Source organism: Erythrolamprus reginae, chromosome 6 (assembly GCF_031021105.1).
Source record: "Erythrolamprus reginae isolate rEryReg1 chromosome 6, rEryReg1.hap1, whole genome shotgun sequence".
Lineage (NCBI taxonomy): Eukaryota > Metazoa > Chordata > Lepidosauria > Squamata > Dipsadidae > Erythrolamprus > Erythrolamprus reginae.
In genome coordinates this window covers 96,392,164-96,411,179 of record NC_091955.1, presented here as the reverse complement: position 1 = coordinate 96,411,179, position 19,016 = coordinate 96,392,164, and positions in this window count along the sequence as shown.

Here is a 19,016-nt window from a genome sequence, read left to right as displayed (position 1 = left end):
TCTTAGAACCAGGATGAATATATAAATGGCCCTTTTTAATACAAGATGTGGCCAATAATTGATAATAGATTTTATATCTTTTTTGCCTGGCATAATTTAGCACTGGCAAAGGTTCTTAGAACCAGAAAGAAAACCTCTATGGCCATGTTTAATTATAGGTGGGGCCAGTAAATAATGTATTTTATACCTTTTTTGCCTGGCATAATTTAGCCGTGGCAATGGCTCCTTGAACCAGAAAGAAAATTTCAATGGACCTTTTTAATGTGAGCTGTGGCCATTGATCAATTTTAGATTTCATAGATTTCTGCCTGGCATAATTAAGCCCTGGCAATGGTTCTTAGAACCAGAAGGAAACCTCAACAGCCTTTTACTAATGCTAGATGTGGCTGTTGATTTATGAAAGATCTTATAGTTTTCTAGCTTTGGAGAATAAGGGATGGAGCAAGTGCTGGCAAATTTTCCTTGGAAGAGACAACACTTGTTGGGCACATCAGAAGAAGAAAGAAGTCTGAAAGAAGAAACCAGAAAGCAAGAAATTGTCTCCAGACCAAGACTGTTGGTCTTCAGCTGTTATGTCATCATCTATGCTGTGTGGTAAGTTTGGCTGAATCTTACAGTCCCCCAAGGTTTTAGGATACGGGTGGGGTTCATCTTCCACTACTTTATGCTAATCAGGGTAACCCTACATATGAAATAAGTAACGTTGATTTTTATTTTATTTCAAAGGCATGTACCACACCAACTTAGAAGACAGACTATTCACTTGCCAGCCTGCGGGGTTGATAGTAAAAATAGAAATTTAGCCCTAGCAATGGTTCTTAGAACCCGTATGAATATCTAAATGGCCCTTTTTAATACTAGATGTGGCCAATAATTGATAATAGATTTTATATCTTTTTTGCCTGGCATAATTTAGCCCTGGCAAACGTTCTTAGAACTAGAAAGAAAACCTCTATGGCCTTTTTTACTATGAGGTGTGGCCAGTAATTGATAATCGGTTTTATACCTATTTTGCCTGGCCTAAGTTAGCTCTGGCAAAGGTTCTTAGAACCAGAAAGAAAACCTCTATGGCCATGTTTAATGATAGGTGGGGCCAGTAACTAATTTATTTTATACCTTTTTTGCCTGGCATAATTTAGCCCTGGCAATGGCTCCTAGAACCAGAAAGAAAATTTCAATGGACCTTTTTAATGTGAGGTGTGGCCATTGATCAATTTTAGATTTCATAGATTTCTGCCTGGCATAATTAAGCCCTGGCAATGGTTCTTAGAACCAGAAAGCAAACTCCAACAGCCTTTTACTAATGCTAGATCTGGCTGTTGATTTATGAAAGATCTTATAGTTTTCTAGCTTTGGAGAATATGGGATGGACCAAGTGCTGGCAAATTTTCCTTGGAAGAGACAACACTTGTTGGGCACATCAGAAGAAGAAAGAAGTCTGAAAGAAGAAGCGAGAAAGCAGGAAAATGTCTCCATACCAAGACTGTTGGTCTTCTGCTGTTATGTCATCATCTATGCTGTGTGGTAAGTTTGGCTGAATCTTACAGTCCCCCAAGGTTTTAGGATACGGGTGGGGTTCATCTTCCACTACTTTATGCTAATCAGGGTAACCCTGCACATCAAATAAAAGAATGCACCACTGAGTATTGTGAATCTTAGGAGTAAAACTCCAGTAGCAACTGAAGTAACGTTGATTTTTTAAATTTTATTTCAAAGGCATGTACCACACCAACTTAGAAGACAGACTATTCACTTGCCAGCCTGTGGGGTTGATAGGAAAAATAGAAATTTAGCCCTAGCAATGGTTCTTAGAACCCGTATGAATATCTAAATGGCCCTTTTTAATAATAGATGTGGTCAATAATTGATAATAGATTTTATACCTTTTTTGCCTGGCATAATTTAGCCCTGGCAAAGGTTCTTAGAACCAGAAAGAAAACCTTTATGGCCTTTTTTAATGATAGGTGGGGCCAGTAAATAATGTATTTTATACCTTTTTTGCCTGGCATAATTTAGCCCTGGCAATGGCTCCTTGAACCAGAAAGAAAATTTCAATGGACCTTTTTAATGTGAGCTGTGGCCATTGATCAATTTTAGATTTCATAGATTTCTGCCTGGCATAATTAAGCCCTGGCAATGGTTCTTAGAACCAGAAAGAAACCTCAACAGCCTTTTACTAATGCTAGATCTGGCTGTTGATTTATGAAAGATCTTATAGTTTTCTAGCTTTGGAGAATAAGGGATGGAGCAAGTACTGGCAAATTTTCCTTGGACGAGACAACACTTGTTGGGCACATCAGAAGAAGAAAGAAGTCTGAAAGAAGAAACAAGGAAGCAGGAAAATGTCTGCAGACCAAGACTGTTGGTCTTCAGCTGTTATGTCATCATCTATGCTGTGTGGTAAGTTTGGCTGAATCTTACAGTCCCCCAAGGTTTTATGATATGGGTGGGGTTCATATTCCACTACTTTATGCTAATAAGGGTAACCCTGCATATCAAATAAAAGAATGCACCATTGAGTATTGTGAATCTTAGGAGTAAAACTCTAGTAGCAACTGAAGTAACGTTGATTTTTTAAATTTTATTTCAAAGGCATGTACCACACCAACTTAGAAGACAGACTATTCACTTGCCAGCCTGCGGGGTTGATAGTAAAAATAGAAATTTAGCCCTAGCAATGGTTCTTAGAACCCGTATGAATATCTAAATGGCCCTTTTTAATACTAGATGTGGCCAATAATTGATAATAGATTTTATATCTTTTTTGCCTGGCATAATTTAGCACTGGCAAAGGTTCTTAGAACTAGAAAGAAAACCTCTATAGCCTTTTTTACTATGAGGTGTGGCCAGTAATTGATAATCGGTTTTATACCTATTTTGCCTGGCCTAATTTAGCTCTGGCATTGGCTCCTAGAACCAGAAAGAAAATTTCAATGGACCTTTTTAATGTGAGGTGTGGCCATTGATCAATTTTAGATTTCATAGATTTCTGCCTGGCATAATTAAGCCCTGGCAATGGTTCTTAGAACCAGAAAGAAACCTCAACAGCCTTTTACTAATGCTAGATCTGGCTGTTGATTTATGAAAGATCTTATAGTTTTCTAGCTTTGGAGAATAAGGGATGGAGCAAGTGCTGGCAAATTTTCCTTGGAAGAGACAACACTTGTTGGGCACATCAGAAGAAGAAAGAAGTCTGAAAGAAGAAACAAGGAAGCAGGAAAATGTCTGCAGACCAAGACTGTTGGTCTTCAGCTGTTATGTCATCATCTATGCTGTGTGGTAAGTTTGGCTGAGTCTTACATTCCCCCAAGGTTTTAGGATATGGGTGGGGTTCATCTTCCACTACTTTATGCTAATCAGGGTAACCCTGCATATGAAATAAAAGAATGCACCACTGAGTATTGTTAATCTTAGGAGTAAAACTCCAGTAGCAAATGAAGTAACATTGATTTTTTTAATTTTATTTCAAAGGCATGTACCACACCAACTTAGAAGACAGACTATTCACTTGCCAGCCTGCGGGGTTGATAGTAAAAATAGAAATTTAGCCCTAGCAATGGTTCTTAGAACCAGGATGAATATATAAATGGCCCTTTTTAATACAAGATGTGGCCAATAATTGATAATAGATTTTATATCTTTTTTGCCTGGCATAATTTAGCACTGGCAAAGGTTCTTAGAACTAGAAAGAAAACCTCTATAGCCTTTTTTACTATGAGGTGTGGCCAGTAATTGATAATCGGTTTTATACATATTTTGCCTGGCCTAAGTTAGCTCTGGCAAAGGTTCTTAGAACCAGAAAGAAAACCTCTATGGCCATGTTTAATTATAGGTGGGGCCAGTAAATAATGTATTTTATACCTTTTTTGCCTGGCATAATTTAGCCGTGGCAATGGCTCCTTGAACCAGAAAGAAAATTTCAATGGACCTTTTTAATGTGAGGTGTGGCCATTGATCAATTTTAGATTTCATAGATTTCTGCCTGGCATAATTAAGCCGTGGCAATGGTTCTTAGAACCAGAAGGAAACCTCAACAGCCTTTTACTAATGCTAGATGTGGCTGTTGATTTATGAAAGATCTTATAGTTTTCTAGCTTTGGAGAATAAGGGATGGAGCAAGTGCTGGCAAATTTTCCTTGGAAGAGACAACACTTGTTGGGCACATCAGAAGAAGAAAGAAGTCTGAAAGAAGAAACCAGAAAGCAGGAAAATGTCTCCAGACCAAGACTGTTGGTCTTCAGCTGTTATGTCATCATCTATGCTGTGTGGTAAGTTTGGCTGAATCTTACAGTCCCCCAAGGTTTTAGGATACGGGTGGGGTTCATCTTCCACTACTTTATGCTAATCAGGGTAACCCTACATATGAAATAAGTAACGTTGATTTTTATTTTATTTCAAAGGCATGTACCACACCAACTTAGAAGACAGACTATTCACTTGCCAGCCTGCGGGGTTGATAGTAAAAATAGAAATTTAGCCCTAGCAATGGTTCTTAGAACCCGTATGAATATCTAAATGGCCCTTTTTAATACTAGATGTGGCCAATAATTGATAATAGATTTTATATCTTTTTTGCCTGGCATAATTTAGCCCTGACAAACGTTCTTAGAACTAGAAAGAAAACCTCTATGGCCTTTTTTACTATGAGGTGTGGCCAGTAATTGATAATCGGTTTTATACCTATTTTGCCTGGCCTAAGTTAGCTCTGGCAAAGGTTCTTAGAACCAGAAAGAAAACCTCTATGGCCATGTTTAATGATAGGTGGGGCCAGTAACTAATTTATTTTATACCCTTTTTGCGTGGCATAATTTAGCCCTGGCAATGGCTCCTTGAACCAGAAAGAAAATTTCAATGGACCTTTTTAATGTGAGGTGTGGCCATTGATCAATTTTAGATTTCATAGATTTCTGCCTGGCATAATTAAGCCCTGGCAATGGTTCTTAGAACCAGAAAGCAAACTCCAACAGCCTTTTACTAATGCTAGATATGGCTGTTGATTTATGAAAGATCTTATAGTTTTCTAGCTTTGGAGAATAAGGGATGGAGCAAGTGCTGGCAAATTTTCCTTGGAAGAGACAACACTTGTTGGGCACATCAGAAGAAGAAAGAAGTCTAGAAGAAGAAACCAGAAAGCAGGAAAATGTCTCCAGACCAAGACTGTTGGCCTTCTGCTGTTATGTCATCATCTATGCTGTGTGGTAAGTTTGGCTGAATCTTACAGTCCCCCAAGGTTTTAGGATATGGGTGGGGTTCATCTTCCACTACTTTATGCTAATCAGGGTAACCCTGCACATCAAATAAAAGTATGCACCACTGAGTATTGTGAATCTTAGGAGTAAAACTCCAGTAGCAACTGAAATAACGTTGATTTTTTTAATTTTATTTCAAAGGCATGTACCACACCAACTTAGAAGACAGACTATTCACTTGCCAGCCTGTGGGGTTGATAGGAAAAATAGAAATTAACCCTAGCAATGGTTCTTAGAACCCGTATGAATATCTAAATGGCCCTTTTTAATACTAGATGCGGCCAATAATTGATAATAGATTTTATACCTTTTTTGCCTGGCATAATTTAGCCCTGGCAAAGGTTCTTAGAACCAGAAAGAAAACCTTTATGGCCTTTTTAATGATAGGTGGGGCCAGTAAATAATGTATTTTATACCTTTTTTGCCTGGCATAATTTAGCCCTGGCAATGGCTCCTAGAACCAGAAAGAAAATTTCAATGGACCTTTTTAATGTGAGGTGTGGCCATTGATCAATTTTAGAGTTCATAGATTTCTGCCTGGCATAATTAAGCCCTGACAATGGTTCTTAGAACCAGAAAGCAAACTCCAACAGCTTTTACTAATGCTAGATCTGGCTGTTGATTTATGAAAGATCTTATAGTTTTCTAGCTTTGGAGAATAAGGGATGGAACAAGTGCTGGCAAATTTTCCTTGGAAGAGACAACACTTGTTGGGCACATCAGAAGAAGAAAGAAGTCTGAAAGAAGAAACAAGGAAGCAGGAAAATGTCTCCAGACCAAGACTGTTGGTCTTCAGCTGTTATGTCATCATCTATGCTGTGTGGTAAGTTTGGCTGAATCTTACAGTCCCCCAAGGTTTTAGGATACGGGTGGGGTTCATCTTCCACTACTTTATGCTAATAAGGGTAACCCTACATATGAAATAAGTAACGTTGATTTTTTTTTTATTTCAAAGGCATGAACCACACCAACTTAGAAGACAGACTATTCACTTGCCAGCCTGCGGGGTTGATAGTAAAAATAGAAATTTAGCCCTAGCAATGGTTCTTAGAACCTGTATGAATATCTAAATGGCCCTTTTTAATACTAGATGTGGCCAATAATTGATAATAGATTTTATATCTTTTTTGCCTGGCATAATTTAGCCCTGGCAAACGTTCTTAGAACTAGAAAGGAAACCTCTATGGCCTTTTTTACTATGAGGTGTGGCCAGTAATTGATAATCGGTTTTATACATATTTTGCCTGGCCTAAGTTAGCTCTGGCAAAGGTTCTTAGAACCAGAAAGAAAACCTCTATGGCCATGTTTAATGATAGGTGGGGCCAGTAACTAATTTATTTTATACCTTTTTTGCCTGGCATAATTTAGCCCTGGCAATGGCTCCTAGAACCAGAAAGAAAATTTCAATGGACCTTTTTAATGTGAGGTGTGGCCATTGATCAATTTTGGATTTCATAGATTTCTGCCTGGCATAATTAAGCCCTGGCAATGGTTCTTAGAACCAGAAAGCAAACTCCAACAGCCTTTTACTAATGCTAGATCTGGCTGTTGATTTATGAAAGATCTTATAGTTTTCTAGCTTTGGAGAATAAGGGATGGAGCAAGTGCTGGCAAATTTTCCTTGGAAGAGACAACACTTGTTGGGCACATCAGAAGAAGAAAGAAGTCTGAAAGAAGAAGCCAGAAAGCAGGAAAATGTCTCCAGACCAAGACTGTTGGTCTTCTTCTGTTACATCATCATCTATGCTGTGAGGCAGGTTTGGTTGAGTCTTACAGCCCCCCAAGATTTTAGGATACGGGTGGGGTTCATCTTCCACTACTTTATGCTAATAAGGGTAACCCTGCATATGAAATAAAAGAATGCACCACTGTGTATTGTGAATCTTAGGAGTAAAACTCCAGTAGCAAATGAAGTAACATTGATTTTTTTATTTTATTTCAAAGGCATGTACCACACCAACTTAGAAGACAGACTATTCACTTGCCAGCCTGCGGGGTTGATAGTAAAAATAGAAATTTATCCATAGCAATGGTTCTTAGATCCAGTATGAAAATCTAAATTTAATACTATTGGCCCTTTTTAATACTAGATGGGGCCAATAATCGATAACGTATTTTATATCTTTTTTGCCTGGCATAATTTAGCCCTGGCAAAGGTTCTTAGAACCAGAAAGAAAACCTCTATGGCCATTTTTAATGATAGGTGGGGCCAGTAACTAATATATTTTATATCTTTTATGCCTGGCATAATTTAGCCCTGGCGATGGTTCTTAGAAGTAGAAAGAAAATCTCAACAGCTTTTTTCTAATGATATAGCTGGCTGTTGATTTATAACAGATCTTATAGTTTTCTAGCTTTGGAGACTAAGGGATAGATTTCGTACCATTCTGGCCTGTCATAAATGCAGCCCTGGCAATGGTTCTTAGAACCAGTATGAAAATCTAAATGGCCCTTTTTAATGCTAGATGTGGCCAAATAATTGATAATTGATTTTATACCTTTTTTGCCTGACATAATTTAGCCCTGGCAAAGGTTCTTAGAACCAGAAAGAAAACCTCTATGGCCATTTTTAATGATAGGTGGGGCCAGTAAATAATATATTTTATACCTTTTTTGCCTGGCATAATTTAGCCCTGGCAATGGTTCTTAGAACCAGAATAAAACCCTCAATGCCCCTGTTTAATTCTAGGTGGGGCCAGTAATTAATAAGGAGGACCCGGACTGTGGGGGCCATAGGCTGGCTCTGTTAAAAAGTCCTATTGCTAACATGTTGTGTGCTGCCCTGAGTCTAAGGAGAAGGGCGGAAGAAAAATCAAATAAATACATAAATAAATAATATATATTATACCCTTTTTGCCCGGCATAATTTAGCCCTGGCAATGGTTTTTAGAACTGCAGAGAATAACCCACTGGCCATTTTTAATGCTAGGTGTGGCCGGTGGTGTGTAGAAGATTTTAGAACTTCTGAGATTGGGGATTGGGAAAAATGGAAATGTTCTTGGAAAGAGACAGCCCTTGTTCAGCATGGCAGAGGAAGAAACAAGTCAAAGAAGGAAAAAAGTAAGTTGAGTTGAGACTTGTATTCTTCTGGGCATAATGGAGAGGGGTGGTGGTCTTCTACCAACAGATAGCCCCTTTTGCCAAGGCAAGCAAGGGTAACCCTGCCTTTGAAGTAATAGTCTATTCACTATGACAATCGTTAATTGTTCTACCTTATGATTCTTGACAAATGTATCTTTTTTAAATATACACTGAGAGCATCTGCACCAAAGACAAATTCCTTGTGTTTCCAATCACACTTGGCCAATAAATAATTCTGTTCTTTCCTATTCTGTTTTTAAAGGTAATATTGCAGTAACGTTTATTTTTATCTCAAGGGAGTGTGGTACAGTGTCTTAGAAGAGAGAAGACTGAATTTCCCGCCTCCAGTGTTGAGAAGAGAAGAAGGAAGAGACAGCCAGAATGAACATGATCGTCGCCAAGAAATGCAGCTCACCCTGTCAATCAAAACTGTCCTGTAGGAAAATCAATGGGGTTGTAAGCCATTAATGCACCACACTACACATTTGAATGCTGTCTGTGTCTGTTGATAGGTAATAGAATTTCTAGTTTTCTTGTCTAGAATAGTTTCATCTGTGGTTTTTAGACTCAGAAAGAAAAGGTCAAGTATTCTTTTAAGTATGTTTGATGATGTATATAAGATTCAATGGTTTTCTTGCCCTTTGGCTATTAGAGCAGGCAATGGTTCTTAAAACCAATAAGAATCTCTATGGCCCTCTCTAATGCTAGGCGTGGTCAGAGATTCTTAAAATAGTAATTAGTTATTTGAGAACGCCCCCAAAGCATCCCACATACCAACATAGACATGGATATGATAGGGAGTTGATGGGGTGTATTGCTTGGGAGAAAGGCTGCACTGTTCCTTAATTCCATCTGCCCTCAGACCCCCACACACGACGGTGGAAATGCCATGGCACCCCTGGGTGAAGGAGGCCTTCCAGTCCCTGAGATATCAGTCTGGGTGAATCACACTGGAAGGGTCCAGAGCGCTCAGAGAGAAGGCTCTCCCAGTCCCTGAGGATCCCAAATGGTCCCAGAGCGAGCGATGGGGGTGAATCACACTGGAAGGGTCCAGAGCGCTCAGAGAGAAGGCTCTCCCAGTCCCTGAGGATCCCAGATGGTCCCTGAGCGAGCGATGGGGGTGAATCACACTGGGAGGGTCCAGAGCGCTCAGAGAGAAGGCTCTCCCAGTCCCTGAGGATCCCAAATGGACCCTGAGCGAGCGATGGGGGTGAATCACACTGGGAGGGTCCAGAGCGCTCAGAGAGAAGGCTCTCCCAGTCCCTGAGGATCCCAAATGGACCCTGAGCGAGCGATGGGGGTGAATCACACTGGGAGGGTCCAGAGCGCTCAGAGAGAAGGCTCTCCCAGTCCCTGAGGATCCCAAATGGTCCCAGAGCGAGCGATGGGGGTGAATCACATTGGGAGGGTCCAGAGCGCTCAGAGAGAAGGCTCTCCCAGTCCCTGAGGATCTCAAATGGACCCTGAGCGAGCGATGGGGGTGAATCACACTGGGAGGGTCAAGAGCGCTCAGAGAGAAGGCTCTCCCAGTCCCTGAGGATCCCAAATGGTCCCTGAGCGAGCGATGGGGGTGAATCACACTGGGAGGGTCAAGAGCGCTCAGAGAGAAGGCTCTCCCAGTCCCTGAGGATCCCAAATGGTCCCTGAGCGAGCGATGGGGGTGAATCACACTGGGAGGGTCCAGAGCGCTCAGAGAGAAGGCTCCTCCCAGTCCCTGAGGATCCCAAATGGTCCCTGAGCGAGCGATGGGGGTGAATCACACTGGGAGGGTCAAGAGCGCTCAGAGAGAAGGCTCTCCCAGTCCCTGAGGATCCCAAATGGTCCCTGAGCGAGCGATGGGGGTGAATCACACTGGGAGGGTCCAGAGCGCTCAGAGAGAAGGCTCTCCCAGTCCCTGAGGATCCCAAATGGTCCCTGAGCGAGCGATGGGGGTGAATCACACTGGAAGGGTCAAGAGCGCTCAGAGAGAAGGCTCTACCAGTCCCTGAGGATCCCAAATGGTCCCTGAGCGAGCGATGGGGGTGAATCACACTGGAAGGGTCAAGAGCGCTCAGAGAGAAGGCTCTCCCAGTCCCTGAGGATCCCAAATGGTCCCTGAGCGAGCGATGGGGGTGAATCACACTGGAAGGGTCAAGAGCGCTCAGAGAGAAGGCTCTCCCAGTCCCTGAGGATCCCAAATCGTCCCTGAGCGAGCGATGGGGGTGAATCACACTAGGAGGGTCAAGAGCGCTCAGAGAGAAGGCTCTCCCAGTCCCTGAGGATCCCAAATGGTCCCTGAGCGAGCGATGGGGGTGAATCACACTGGAAGGGTCAAGAGCGCTCAGAGAGAAGGCTCTCCCAGTCCCTGAGGATCCCAAATGGTCCCAGAGCGAGCGATGGGGGTGAATCACACTGGAAGGGTCAAGAGCGCTCAGAGAGAAGGCTCTCCCAGTCCCTGAGGATCCCAAATGGTCCCTGAGCGAGCGATGGGGGTGAATCACACTGGGAGGGTCAAGAGCGCTCAGAGAGAAGGCTCTCCCAGTCCCTGAGGATCCCAAATGGTCCCAGAGCGAGCGATGGGGTTGAATCACACTGGAAGGGTCCAGAGCACTCAGAGAGAAGGCTCTCCCAGTCCCTGAGGATCCCAAATCGTCCCTGAGCGAGCGATGGGGGTGAATCACACTGGGAGGGTCAAGAGCGCTCAGAGAGAAGGCTCTCCCAGTCCCTGAGGATCCCAAATCGTCCCTGAGAGAGCGATGGGGGTGAATCACACTGGAAGGGTCAAGAGCGCTCAGAGAGAAGGCTCTCCCAGTCCCTGAGGATCCCAAATGGTCCCAGAGCGAGCGATGGGGGTGAATCACACTGGAAGGGTCAAGAGCGCTCAGAGAGAAGGCTCTCCCAGTCCCTGAGGATCCCAAATGGTCCCAGAGCGAGCGATGGGGGTGAATCACACTGGAAGGGTCAAGAGCGCTCAGAGAGAAGGCTGTCCCAGTCCCTGAGGATCCCAAATGGTCCCAGAGCGAGCGATGGGGGTGAATCACACTGGGAGGGTCCAGAGCGCTCAGAGAGAAGGCTCTCCCAGTCCCTGAGGATCCCAAATGGTCCCAGAGCGAGCGATGGGGGTGAATCACACTGGGAGGGTCCAGAGCGCTCAGAGAGAAGGCTCTCCCAGTCCCTGAGGATCGCAAATGGTGCCAGAGCGAGCGATCGGGGTGAATCACACTGGGAGGGTCAAGAGCGCTCAGAGAGAAGGCTCTCCCAGTCACTGAGGATCCCAAATGGTCCCAGAGCGAGCGATGGGGGTGAATCACACTGGAAGGGTCAAGAGCGCTCAAAGAGAAGGCTCTCCCAGTCCCTGAGGATCCCAAATGGTCCCAGAGCGAGTGATGGGGGTGAATCACACTGGGAGGGTCCAGAGCGCTCAGAGAGAAGGCTCTCCCAGTCCCTGAGGATCCCAAATGGTCCCAGAGCGAGCGATGGGGGTGAATCACACTGGAAGGGTCAAGAGCGCTCAGAGAGAAGGCTCTCCCAGTCCCTGAGGATCCCAAATGGTCCCAGAGCGAGCGATGGGGGTGAATCACACTGGGAGGGTCCAGAGCGCTCAGAGAGAAGGCTCTCCCAGTCCCTGAGGATCCCAAATGGTCCCAGAGCGAGCGATGGGGGTGAATCACACTGGGAGGGTCCAGAGCGCTCAGAGAGAAGGCTCTCCCAGTCCCTGAGGATCCCAAATGGTCCCAGAGCGAGCGATGGGGGTGAATCACACTGGGAGGGTCCAGAGCGCTCAGAGAGAAGGCTCTCCCAGTCCCTGAGGATCCCAAATGGACCCTGAGCGAGCGATGGGGGTGAATCACACTGGGAGGGTCCAGAGCGCTCAGAGAGAAGGCTCTCCCAGTCCCTGAGGATCCCAAATGGTCCCAGAGCGAGCGATGGGGGTGAATCACACTGGAAGGGTCAAGAGCGCTCAGAGAGAAGGCTCTCCCAGTCCCTGAGGATCCCAAATGGTCCCAGAGCGAGCGATGGGGGTGAATCACACTGGGAGGGTCCAGAGCGCTCAGAGAGAAGGCTCTCCCAGTCCCTGAGGATCCCAAATGGTCCCAGAGCGAGCGATGGGGGTGAATCACACTGGGAGGGTCAAGAGCGCTCAGAGAGAAGGCTCTCCCAGTCCCTGAGGATCCCAAATGGTCCCAGAGCGAGCGATGGGGGTGAATCACACTGGGAGGGTCCAGAGCGCTCAGAGAGAAGGCTCTCCCAGTCCCTGAGGATCCCAAATGGTCCCAGAGCGAGCGATGGGGGGTGAATCAGACTGGGAGGGTCCAGAGCGCTCAGAGAGAAGGCTCTCCCAGTCCCTGAGGATCCCAAATGGTCCCAGAGCGAGCGATGGGGGTGAATCACACTGGGAGGGTCCAGAGCGCTCAGAGAGAAGGCTCTCCCAGTCCCTGAGGATCCCAAATGGTCCCAGAGCGAGCGATGGGGGTGAATCACACTGGGAGGGTCCAGAGCGCTCAGAGAGAAGGCTCTCCCAGTCCCTGAGGATCCCAAATGGTCCCAGAGCGAGCGATGGGGGTGAATCACACTGGGAGGGTCAAGAGCGCTCAGAGAGAAGGCTCTCCCAGTCCCTGAGGATCCCAAATGGTCCCAGAGCGAGCGATGGGGATGAATCACACTGGAAGGGTCAAGAGCGCTCAGAGAGAAGGCTCTCCCAGTCCCTGAGGATCCCAAATGGTCCCAGAGCGAGCGATGGGGGTGAATCACACTGGGAGGGTCCAGAGCGCTCAGAGAGAAGGCTCTCCCAGTCCCTGAGGATCCCAAATGGTCCCAGAGCGAGCGATGGGGGTGAATCACACTGGGAGGGTCCAGAGCGCTCAGAGAGAAGGCTCTCCCAGTCCCTGAGGATCCCAAATGGTCCCAGAGCGAGCGATGGGGGTGAATCACACTGGGAGGGTCCAGAGCGCTCAGAGAGAAGGCTCTCCCAGTCCCTGAGGATCCCAAATGGTCCCAGAGCGAGCGATGGGGGTGAATCACACTGGAAGGGTCAAGAGCGCTCAGAGAGAAGGCTCTCCCAGTCCCTGAGGATCCCAAATGGTCCCAGAGCGAGCGATGGGGGTGAATCACACTGGGAGGGTCCAGAGCGCTCAGAGAGAAGGCTCTCCCAGTCCCTGAGGATCCCAAATGGTCCCAGAGCGAGCGATGGGGGTGAATCACACTGGGAGGGTCCAGAGCGCTCAGAGAGAAGGCTCTCCCAGTCCCTGAGGATCCCAAATGGTCTCAAACTGGAAGGATCCTTTTGGCTCACCAGTCCTGCTCCTTCAGATTCTTAGAACTAGGTTCAGTAGCAGCCAAATCTGTTAGGTAGGTAGGGTAGGTAGATGGATAGGTAGGTAGGTAGAGATAGATAGATAGATAGATAGATAGATAGATAGATAGATAGATAGATAGATAGATAGATAGATAGATAGATAGATAGATAGATAGATAGATAGATAGTGGCCCTTTTTAATTCTCTATGTGGAGTAGATTTCTTGCCTGGCTTAATGTGGGTTCTTAGAACCAGAAAACATCTGAATGGCCCTTTTTAATGCTAAGTGTGCCATTGATTTAGAATAGATTTTATAGTTTTCTGCCTGGCATAAATTTAGCCATGGCCATTGTTCTTAGAACCAGGGAGGAAAACACCTGAAAAGCTCTTCTTAATGTTAGGTGATAAATTTATTAGTTATTGATTTATAACTCATTTAACAGTTATTGATGAAAGGTTTCTAGTTCTCCACCTTAGAATAATTTTAGCCTGGGCTGTGATTAAAAATGTATGTTGTTTTGACTGGTAAATGTTAATCATGACAAACACTATGTGGCCCTCACCTCAAGAATTGTGGTTTCTTTTGTCACACACATTTGTCATCTTTATTCCTGAAATATCTGTAAATGGTGATTGAAGCTTGGTAATATTCTGCTTGACATGTACTTTTTGGAATGCAGCTGAATTTTACTTACACTATTGTTAAGTAGCTGTGATGCTGATGGTAGACAAGATATTGCCTATTTTTAATTCCTGTAATTCCTTAATATCCTTTCATATATCATCTCTTTGCCAAGAGATACCTGTTGTGATATTAAAATTTTCAACATTAAAGTTGTATTTTCTTTCTTCTGAGAGCTGTGGTTTCTTTTACATCTCACCTTTTTTTAAAAAAATCAGAAATCAGAAATAAAAAATGTAAAATGTTTTTTTAAAAAATAGTTTTTATTAAGTTTCTTTTAAAAAAATACCTATATCAAAAAAGACAATACAATACAAAAATACAAAAACCACCACAACAAAAAATTCAGAATAATATGTAAACTTATATTTTAAGAGGAGGAAAAATAAACCATTCTCTCAGAGTCTTCAGAGAGAGACAGTATACAAATCTAATATATTATTATTATTATTATTATTATTATGACAGTTATCAATATCTATATAACAAAATTTATATAAAATATTTTCATTTTCTGGCTTGAATATTCGGTGTCCTTTGGTATATTGAAAATATGCCCCAATTTTGGTGGAGGGGTATGAACGTTGTTTGATGGAGCACTGAGCACGATGTTATATGTTGTGTGAATTACCATGTTACCATTATTATAAAAATTAATTTAAAATTTATATATTTTTTTCCAAGCTGCACGAAGCTAACAACTTCAGCCTGATGATGGTCGCATAGACACTCAAAATATTACACAGAGTAAAAGCCGAACTCAGAACAATCTACATACATATACCGGTGAAAATCTACGAAAACACACACACACACACACACACACACATATATTGTTTATTGTTTATATATATATATATATATATAGTTTATTGTTTATATATATATATATATGTAAAAAATATATGTAAAGAAATTGTTTTTAAAAAGAATTATACAAAATTACTTAAAAAATCTAGAAACCCCCCATGTTCACTCATCCACATTCATCCAGTTCAATCATTCATAACATCGGCTGGAGACAATCTCATCACTCGGGGGCCCCATGCCCCCAGCAGAGGTAGGTTTTCAGAGCTTTATGAAAGACCAGGAGGGAGGGGGCGATACGTATCTCCAGAGGGAGTTTGTTCCAGAGGGCTGGGGCCACCACAGAGAAGGCTCTCCCCCTAGGCCCTGCCAACTGACATTATATGTCCGGCGGGACCTGGAGAAAGCCGACTCTGGGACCTAGCCGGCCACTGGGGTGCATGAGGCAGTGGGCATTTTGTTCCCAAAATGCCCACTTTGCAGTAGGGAACTGCATGGTCTCATTGCCTTAGAACAGGAGTAGGCAAAGTTGGCTCTTCTATGACAGGTGGACTTTAACTCCCAGAATTCCTGAGCAAGAAGGATGGGCTCTGGAATTCTGGGAGTTGAAGTCCACAAGTCAAAGGAGAGCCAAGTTTAGGGGTCATGATTTCTGACAGCCTCAAAATGGGTGAGCAGTGTGGTCGGGCAGTAGGAAAAGCAAGTAGGATGCTTGGCTGCATAGCTAGAGGTATAACAAGCGGGAATAGGGAGATTGTGATCCCCTTATATAGAGCGCTGGTGAGACCCCATTTGGAATACTGTGTTCAGTTCTGGAGACCTCACCTACAAAAAGAGATTGACAAAATTGAACGGGTCCAAAGACGGGCTACAAGAATGGTGGAAGGTCTTAAGCATAAAACGTATCAGGAAAGACTTCATGAACTCCATCTGTAGAGTCTGGAGGACAGAAGGGAAAGGGGGGACATGATTGAAACATTTAAATATGTTAAAGGGTTAAATAAGGTCCAGGAGGGAAGTGTTTTTAATAGGAAAGTGAACACAAGAACAAGGGGGCACAATCTGAGGTGAGTTGGGGGAACGATCAGAAGCAACAGGAGAAAATATTTTACTGAAAGAGTTGTAGATGCTTGGAACAAACTTCCAGCAGACGTGGTGGGTAAATCCACAGTAACTAAATTTAAATATGCCTGGGATAAATATAGATCCATCCTAAGATAAAATACAGGAAATAGGATATAAGGGCAGACTGGATGGACCAGGAGGTTTCTTGTAGCCCGTCTTTGGACCCGTTCAATTTTGTCAATATCTTTTTGTAGGTAGTGTCTCCAGAACTGGACACAGTATTATTCCAAATGTGGTCTCACCAGCATTCTATATAGTGGGATCATAATCTCCCTCTTCCTGCTCGTGATACCTCTGCTTCATTGGGGGGTTGGACTAGATGACCTACAAGGTCCCTTCCAACTGTTCTGTTATTCTGTTCATAAGAGTTGAGGATCGACTGTAGTCACTTTTTTCCCCCAGTGTGGTTATAACTTCAAGTGGTTCGTCCGTCAAACCACACAACCTGTACTCAATAAAAGACCAGAAACACAATTCTGGAGACAATATGCTTGTGCGTTCTTTCTCTAATTGGATTCCCTTCCACTCTCCCTGGTATATTCCTGTGTTTTATAGATCTGCTTAGAATCTGGACAGGAAATAACATAATAATAATAATTATTATTTATTGGATTTGTATACCGCCCCTCTCCGGAGACTCGGGTCGGCTAACAGCAATAATAAGACAGTGTACAATAATAATCCAATACTAAAAACGATTAAAAACCCATTAATATAAAAACCAAACATACATACAGACATACCGTGCATAGAATTGTAAAGGCCTAGGGGGAAAGAGGATCTCAATTCCCCCATGCCTGACGGCAGAGGTGGGTTTTAAGTAGCTTATGAAAGGCAAGGAGGGTGGGGGCAATTCTAATCTCTGGGGGGAGTTGGTTCCAGAGGGCCGGGGCCGCCACAGAGAAGGCTCTTCCCCTGGGTCCCGCTAAGCGGCATTGTTTAGTTGACGGGACCCAGAGAAGACCCACTCTGTGGGACCTAACTGGTCGCTGGGATTCGTGCAGAAGAAGGCGGTCCCGGAGATAATCTGGTCTGGTGCCATGAAGGGCTTTATAAGCTGACTCCCAGTCATTAGCCATGGAACAGAGACAGCAAAGAAGAACCAGACTATTTCTGCAACTTGAACTCAGGATGAAGAGCAGCTCTGCGAGGGAGATGGGCAGTCTCCAAATTTGACACCTAAAGGAAATAAACGAGGATGAAAAAGCTGGAAATCTTCTGTTGCGAGTGGTCTAGGTCTAGCTCAGCTCTGGTCATGGATTTTGAAGATAAGAGATGGATGAGTCCTGGCATCACAGGCCAGTGTTCTTCTGAGTCTGAGAATAAGAGTGAAGGGGAGTTAGGGACTGAGGAACCACCAGAGACTGTAGCACCCCCAGTTATGGGATTGAGTGAGTCAGAATTTGCCTGAATTTGTGTTAACACATAATATTTTTGCCATGATCAGGAAGGGCCTTCTCCGTGGTGGCCCCGACCCTTTGGAATCAACTCCCCCCCAGAGATCAGAACTGCCCCCACCCTCCTTGTCTTTCGCAAATTACTTAAGACCCGCCTATATCGCCAGGCATGGGGAAAGTTAGACATCTCCCCCAGGCTTTTATATTTTTATGTATGGTATGCGTGTGTTGCATGGTTTTTAAACGATGGGTTTTTAGATGCTTTTTTAATATTAGATTTGTTTACATTGTCACACTGTTTTATTATTGTTGTGAGCCGCCCCGAGTCTTCAGAGAGGGGTGGTATACAAATCTAATAAAAAAAATTTTAATTATTATTATTATTATTATTATTATTATTATTATTATTATTATTATTATATGGTTGCTGTACGAATGGGTGTGATTGATTAATATTTCCAGGGATTTAAATAGCTATGCAATTTTTAATTAAATTGGATTCAATTTTATTGCAACCACTGTTTTCTTCTATGTTGTAAGCCGCCCCGAGTCTTCGCAGAGGGGCAGCGTAGAAATCCAATAAGTAAATAAATAATCAGAGTTTCCATCGAGAGGAAGCGAAGGAGGTGTTACTTGAATTGTCTCTTAAGGTTTGTTAGATTTGAACTGGGATTGTTACACTGCTTTGTCTTCTCTTTTCTTTTCCTTTTAATTTACTGCTACCCAGAGTTGCAATAATGAAGTCAGCTGGCTACGTACATTCTATAAATAAAATAATAAATCAATAAATACCTCCTGGAAGCACCCGAGGTTTTCCCTTCCCCAAGTTGGCAGAGATGCCAACAAATGCACCTATCTCTCTTTCTGTCTCCATGCCCAGAGTGGAAAGAGCTACAGCTGGAAAAAACCCCCACGTTACATAGAAATTGCCAACGCTAGAGGCAGAGAAGGTAGTAGATGCTTGGAACAAACTTCCAGCAGACGTGGTTGGTAAATCCACCAGAACTGAATTTAAACATGCCTGGGATAAACCTATATCCATCCTAAGATAAAATACAGGAAATAGTATAAGGGCAGACTAGATGGACCATGAGGTCTTTTTCTGCTGTCAATCATCTATGATCTCCAAAACCAGGTGTCCCTAATCAGGTGTCTGTGTAATACAGTGTTTCCCAACCTTGGCAACTTGAAGATATTTGGTGTAATACTGGTGTAATACAATATCCAAAAGACCACAGTTTCTCCGTTCCAACTTTATTTTAAAACAATATCATTTATTTATTGTATTTATATGCCACTCACTCCAAACAACTCCAAAGTAGAAAAGAGCCAATTTGTTTCAGTAGCTGGATTTGCCCAACACAACACATAGGGTATTCTGGAAAAGTCGTTTGTATGGG